Source organism: Pteropus vampyrus, unplaced genomic scaffold, assembly GCF_000151845.1.
Source record: "Pteropus vampyrus isolate Shadow unplaced genomic scaffold, Pvam_2.0 Scaffold247, whole genome shotgun sequence".
NCBI classification, from domain to species: domain Eukaryota; kingdom Metazoa; phylum Chordata; class Mammalia; order Chiroptera; family Pteropodidae; genus Pteropus; species Pteropus vampyrus.
In genome coordinates this window covers 352,404-359,877 of record NW_011889028.1, presented here as the reverse complement: position 1 = coordinate 359,877, position 7,474 = coordinate 352,404, and positions in this window count along the sequence as shown.

Below are 7,474 nucleotides of genomic sequence, written 5' to 3'. Positions count from 1 at the left end.
GTGTCTTGGTCCCTGCCTGTTCCCAGGCCTGGCTGACACCTCAAGGCCACCTTGCAGGGTCTGGTCTCCATTTCCTTCTTGAAACTTCCCTGTGCCTTGTTATCTAAAGTTAGTTTCTGCTTCTTACAACCGAAGCGTCCTGGTAAGCCCAGCTCAGAAGGTCGGCACCAGGGTTTAAGGAAGCTGTTGTGTATCGACCACTAAGCGCAGTACCTAGCACATAGCACATCAGTAGATGTTAGAGATGATGATGATGACGGAGATAATCACGGAAATATAAAAATTTATGATTTGTCGGACTGTGAGCCTAGAGATCCTACCTCAGGGAGTTTGTGGGAGGGTGGTAGCTTTGTGGGAAGGTCCTTGGGTGGCTATATTAGTTATCTACAGGTCTATAATAAATTACCCCTAAACTTATCAGCTTAGCACAACGTTTACCTCACGGCATCTGTGGGCCGGGCTTCTGTGTGCAGCTCAGGTGGTTGCCTCTGACTCAGGGTCCCTCGGGAGGCTGTTGGCCGGGGCTTTGGTCTCATCCAAAGGCTAGACTGGGAGGGAGTGTGGATTTGCTTCCAAACTCAGTTATGTGGTGGTTGACACACCTCAGTCCCTTGGTACTTGGGCTCTTCCACAGAATACAGCATGACACGGCACCAGGCTCTCCCCAGGCCAAGCGACCTAAGAGGAGGCAGGAGATCGTGCCCAAGATGGAAGCCTCTGTCTTCTTATAACTTAATCTCAGAAGTGACATCACATCGCTTCTGCCATTCTCCGTGTTGGGAGGGAATCAGGGAGTCCAGCCCACATTCAGAGGGCACGAACGCCTGGAGGTCAGGGTCCTCGGAGGCTCTCTTAGTGCTCTCTATTCCACGGTGACAGTCTGGCAGGTGGAAACCAGAGTTAGGGGAGGATGTACCCCCAAGGCGGCCAAGAGAAGGACACACTTGACAGTGATTTTGAGTCAAATTTCTTATAGAGAGATGTATAACCTCTTCAAAATTTCTCAGAGCCTTCCCAGAAATGACCTTATCTGAGAGAGATCAACATCAACTTCAGAGCTTTTCATGGGAGGGAGCATAAACTAACCTGAATTCAGATGCTTTTTCATTTACTGCATCATTAAATACCTGTTGAGCATCTACTCTGTGCCAGGCTCTGTGCCAGCGATCCAAAAGTAAGTAGACACACAGTCTGACCTCAAGGAGCTCAGGATTCTAAAGAGAGAGCAAGGCATGAGGCTAAGTGATTGCAGTGTAACATAACAAGAGTTCCGTGCGAGGTGTGGTAGTGGCACCGAAGCAAAGACCGTTCCCTGCCCGGGGGCCTCGGCGAAGCTTCAGAGGACGCACTGGGGCGGGACGTGTCAGATTTTCCCAGGGAAACGGGATGGGGGGAGGCACAGGAGGGGCACACGAGAGGCCGGAACAGTGCGCGTAAGGCCTGGCGTGTTTAGGGACGTGCAGCGTTTGTTACGGTTAAGCAGAGGGTGAGAGCGGGTAAGGCGAAGAAGATGAACTTGGAGAGGTATTTTGGAGGATGCTGTGTATCTTGCAAAGGATGTTTTGACTTTGCCCTGAATAGGACAGGGACTCGCTCAAGATTATGTCTTGGGGTAATGTGAGATGAGCGTGTAGAAAGCAGGGGGTCTTCTTCAGTAGTGCCTTGGTCTACTAGGGCTGCTGCAATGAACACCAAGACCGGGGGGCTTACACAACAGAGATTCACTCCTCACAGTCTTGGAGGCTGAACATTCAAGGTCAAGGTGTCAGCAGGGTTGGTTTCCGAGGCCTCTCTCCTTGGCTCGTAGGTGGCCTTGTTCTTGCTGTGTCCACACGTGGCCTTATCTGTGCATGTGCATCTCTGTGTCTCTCTGTCCTTATAAGGACACCCATAAGTCATATGGGATTAGGGCCCCACCCTTATGACTTCATTTAACCTTAGTTACCCCTTTTAAGGCCCTGTCCCCAAATGCAGTGACATTGGGAGTTAAGGCTTCAATGTATGAATTTTGTGGGACACAATTAGTCCACAACAAATAGCTACCATTTCGTGAAATGTATTTTCTCCTGGGCCCTGTGCTAAATAATCCCATGCAATCTCCCGTTTCATCCCCGTGCTAGCTTTGTGACCTTGGACAGCTAACTTAACCTCTCTGTGCCTCAGTTTCCTCATCTGCAAAACAGTTAATAAGAGTACCTGCCTTATAGTGTTGTTTTGGATATTAAATGAATTCGTATACGTGAAACACTTAGAACTGTGTCCGGTTAAATATATAAACAAGCCCTCCACGTGAAGCAGGCAGAACTCATACCCTCACTTCAGAGACGAGAAAACCAACACCCACAATGAGTCAGCACCTTGCCCAAGGTCAGCTGGCAGAAACACTTGAATTCACTGCTGTCACAGCCATGACACTGTCACTGTGGGTCTCAGAAATAACTCCGGGTATCCTAGAGCTGTGGTAGATCCTGGCATGTCTCTCGAGGGGAAGAGAACCTGACCGGTCTCATGTTTGGGGTGCGGGGCTTGTCAGTGAGCAGTTGCTCGTGGCCAGGCCCGTCTCGCACCAGAACGGGTACTCGGACCCACCAAGATGTGCTGTGTCGAATTGTCAGCAGGGAATTTTTCATGGGGCAGAGCGAGATGAGAGCACAGAGGTGTATGTGGGTGTTGTTAGGGGGTGCAGAAATTCTGGTGGGGCTGAAGCAGAGGGTGCCTGATGGGGACAGGGGGGCCCTGCAAACCAGAGCTTGTCGGGCCTTGTGTGCACTGTCTGCCCTTTGTGTTGCAGGCCACAGGGGGACAGTGGAGATTTTTAAGTAGGGTCATTTTTATCAGCATCAAGCAACAAAAATGGATTCTAGACAATTGAGAGGGAAAAAAATCAATTAAAATGAAAACACAGGTCAAATAATTATACCTTTGAATTATACTTGTCTGCCTCAAAGATCTAGGCAACAGGAAGTAATTGAAAACTCAAGACACCTTTACTGTTTTTCCTTCTCTACAGGGTCCCCCTCGAGGCTCATTCCAGGGAGGGGTAATCTGCTTGATCTAGCCTGGGTCACATGACCACTACTCAGGTGGGTGGGACCTCTTGATTGGCGGTCCCACCAGACTATCTCCAAACCAGGAAGGGAGGTTCCCCAGAATAAAAGTGGGTGCTGTTACCTGAACATGGGGAGTGTTTAAAACATGAGAGAGATGTTGGAAGCAGACTATGAGTAACTGAGAGAGCAGATCAAAGACTCAGACCAGAAAAGGATGCTTTTGTTAAATTTTCACCAGCCAGTCTGCAGCCCCGTGTGTAATGAAACTGTCCTCAAAACCTGCCCAATGCCTAATTTTAGGGATGAACTCAGGTCTTTTTTAATAGTTAAAAAAATCTAATCGTAGATGCCTAGATATATTCTGTCTGAAGAAATTTATGAAGACATTTATTATTTACTACTGAAGAAATTTGTTTGCTAATTTTTTTGAGTAGCTAATGCCTAAGTAATATATTCCTGTGGGTAGAAAACCAAAACAACATAAAGATGTCTACATGTGGAAGCCTCGGCCCACGCCCAGGCCCGCATGGAAGCACCTGTTGGCTTCTTCTGTGTCTCTGGACTTTTAAAAAAAAATCCATTATAAGTATGGATGAATATACGCAGGCAGCAGGGCCCTGGGGAAGCTGGGGTCTATTCTGTTGGCCCAGCTCCAGCTCTGGGACTCTCCCGCTGACCCTAGGTCTTTTGTGGGGACCGCACCCTGAGTGCTCAGTGCTTTACTTCATTTCTCTGGGTAGGTCCAAGACGTCCGGGCCTGGGAAGGGGCACCTATGTCAGTGAACACTGCAGTTTACAGGGGCAGGGGTGTCCAGGAGTCAGCCTAGTTTTTGGATTTTTCCTGGTTCTCTAGGGCAGGAGCTTGGGGGACAAGTATAGCCCAAGGGGGCATCGTGTTGGCCACTTGCTTTGTAAATAAAGTTTTATTGGGACACGGCCACAGACATTGTTTGGATGTTGTACGTGGCTGCTTTCTCATCACCATGGCGGAGCTGAGTAGCGACAGGATGGGATGACTTTAGAGCCTATCTCGTTTCCCTTGGCCCTTTCCAGAAGCCCCGGCCAGCTTCTGCCTGAGGAGCTTCCTGGGCCGCAGAGAAACCCTCTGGGAGTCCTCCCGTGCCTCCTTCCCCTACCTGCCCCAACTCACAGTCAGGTCGGCACCAAGACCTGCTGGTTTTCCCTCCGAATGGTCCTCAATTCTGCCCACTTCTCTCCATCCCTGTCCCCAGGAGCATCTTCGCTTCTGCTCTCACGGCCCCCACCCCCCCAAAGCCTTCCTCTGCTTCCCGCTTTCGCTCCAAAGCAATTTCCCTCCTTCTCCAAAGCCACCTTTGCAAAGTGAAGATGGGATCAGGCCAGCCTCCTGCTGGACCCCCCAGTGGCTCCCTGTACTTAGAATAGTGGCCCTGACCAAGCCTGCTGGGGCCCTGCTGCCTCCCTCCAGGGCTTCTGCACAGACTGCCTCCTCTGCCCGAATGTCCCCCATCCTCCCGCTATGCCAACGACAAGTCCTCACTCTTCAGGTGTCACCTTGACCATCACTTCCTCAAGAAAACCTCTCTTGATCCTTCTTGCCAGGTAAATCCTCTTGTCACAGGCTCCTGCAGCCCTATGTCACCACCCCCAGCATCTGGTCTTGTCACAGCTGCCGTTCTGCCTTTACTTGTGGTTTAAGAAATTAATTTCTTTGGCCTGCCCTTCCCAAGAGAGTGGAAAGTCATATCTGACTTTGCTGACCATGGTGTCCCCAGGCTGGCACAGAGAAGACCTTCGCTAGATATGTATCGAATAGATGAAGGATGAATCTTATTCCATTCCGGCCACCTCTGGGTCAGGGCCGGGATCCCCTCCACAGCTCGTTGAAGTTTTAGGTGCCAGAGTCTCAACCTCATCCCTGGAGAGTCGGCCGCGTTTGACAGAGCGAGCTGGCAGGGCCTGCCGAGGCCGGTGTGGGGGGCTGCTGCTCTGAGACAGCAGCTGCCGAATGCCTTCCAGTCGGTGTCTTCAGCCCCAGACGGGGTGTGCACAGCACGCCTCTCTCCAGACTGTCCCAGAAATCAGTCACCCCGGAGGGCCGCTTGTCACATTGGCTCCCAGCTTCTTCGTGCCTGGTCTCCTTAGAACCCGACCACCGAAGTTGCTAATGAGGAGAGACAGGTGTCTGTGCCACCCCCCACCCACATCTGTTAAGTACTGTCTGGGATCCTGACACAGGATTTTATTTGTTTTTCTGGACCTAAGCTGCCAGTGATTGCTTTTTTTTAAAACCACGGAGGGAAACTAGGTCCTTTCATCCACCGATAAGGTGCCAGGTGACAGAGAGATCAGCATCCCGACACATAAATCTGCAACTAATCCTTGGGAATCAATATTTTTCATTAAGAACCTGTGAGAGTTGGGCCATTATGGGGAAAATCTGTTTAGGTTGACACCTTGATGAAGTTATCCAGTTCAGGGGCTTAAGTCATTGAAAGGTAATAAAGAGCACAGAGCAATCTCGGGGCTGGTTAGGGGAGAAAACGATGGGAGTATTGAGCTTCAGCTCAGTGAAAAATGACCTCCTGATTTATTGGGGGATGATGGGGTGCTGGCCTCTTGGGCAGGCCGGCAAGACAGCATCGACACGGCAGCATCTCGCTCCCAGCGTCTCCCCCATGTTCGTAAGCTGTCTGGCCGCAGAGAAGCAGTGGGGAAATATCTCGGGGGTCTTGGGATATTTCCAACATCCTCGAGTCCCCGCCCTCATCACACTCTTTCACATTTCTGACCTCCTCCTGTAAGTCACAGGGGACAGGGCCCCTGAGGCATTCTAAACAGCCCCTTGCCTGCTTGGCTCACTCTCCCACTTGCTTGTCTTTGGGATTTGCTCCCCGGTTCCATATGCTGGAATGCCTTATGATTTCGACCTTGCAGTTGACCTCCTTGAGCTACCCAGACCCTCCCCTTGGCTCCGCACGTTCCCTTCCGTGTTCCTCTGTCTGCCGTGCACGCCATCTTGGTTTCTGTTGATTGGCAGCCCTGTGGCCTTGGGCCCATTGTGGGCCTCGCACGACTGGACGGTCTCTGTGGTTTTGCCCTCAGTGGGGAGGGATGAAGATGATGTGTGAACATTGGCAGATACGGAGGCGGAGGTGTTGGCCGGTGGGAGCTTTCAGCTCGCCCTAGAGTTGGCTGCGATTTTCTAGGAGAAGGAGGACACGAAGTCTTAGAAGCTGGCCTTGGAGATGTGGAGCAGGGACACTGAAAAGGCTGGTTGGGAGCAGCGTGGGGGCCCTGCAGAGGTCGGGGTGCTCGTGTGGGGAGTCTCGCCAGCCCACCCGCAGTGTGATCTTCTCCTGGGGTGGGAAGGGAACATGGGTGCAGGAATGTCTGTTTATATCCAGCCCTGTGTTGGATATTCTGCCACATGTTATGATTAGGGATTTACTCATCCCTCTACCTGACTAGTCTCTTGGGGACATTTGAATCCGTGTGTTAATGATTCCTGTACCCCAGAACCAGGCAGAGCCTTGTCCCTGGGAAGTCGTTTAACAGATGTAAGTGTCTGATGAATATTTTCTTTCAGCTCGAAGCCCTGATGGTTTCATCTTTGTCCAGTGCATCTCAACCTTCTTGAGCCTTTTGCCGTGTCTTTGAAGGTAAAGGTCCCAGTTTCATCAGACCTGCGATCCACACGAGCTTCCCTTCCTTTCCTCCCGGGGGCAGCACAGAGTAGCCCTGAGCACACGGGTCTCGGAATCAGAGTTTCTGGGCTCAAACCCTCGCTCTGCCACTTATACTGTCCGTGTGACCCGGAGCAAGTGACTTAACCTCAGTTTCCCCATCTATAAAATGGGGGGGGGGCATGATAAATATCTATGTCACAGGGTTGTTGCGAGGTCTCGTGCAAAGAGCTAGGATGTAACTGGTGCTTGCTAGTCCGGGTGATGGACAACCACCCAGGTGTCTGTGCCCTGACGACCCAGGATGGCAAAAAGCCCGGGTCCTGCTGCGGGGAGGGAGAGGCGGTGCGCCCCGCGATTCCTGAAAGCAGGCACTTGTGAGCCCGCACTGCCTGCTGCTCGCCATTCCCCGAGTATCGATCCGCGTCAGGGGGTGGAAACGCGGCGCTGTTACTTTGATTCCTCCCCGGATCCTGCTAGGAAACTAATTGGGAGGTGGTTCTGATGAATAAATGCGCCGTGGCCACCCGAGAAATTGACCACGCTGGCGGATGGCTGGAGCGTGAGAAAGGCTCTGTCACGGCCTTCGGAGGGACCCATCAATAATGGATGGGCTGCGGCCCCGCAGAGGGAAGCGCGGCTGCTGCGGGCATGAATTATGGATGCCGTTTAGGGTAATGCGGCTCTCTCTCAGGTTCCGCTCAGTTTATGTGCTAGTAAAAGCCGGCAATTTGCTTGTGTTCCAGCTATAATTTGGGC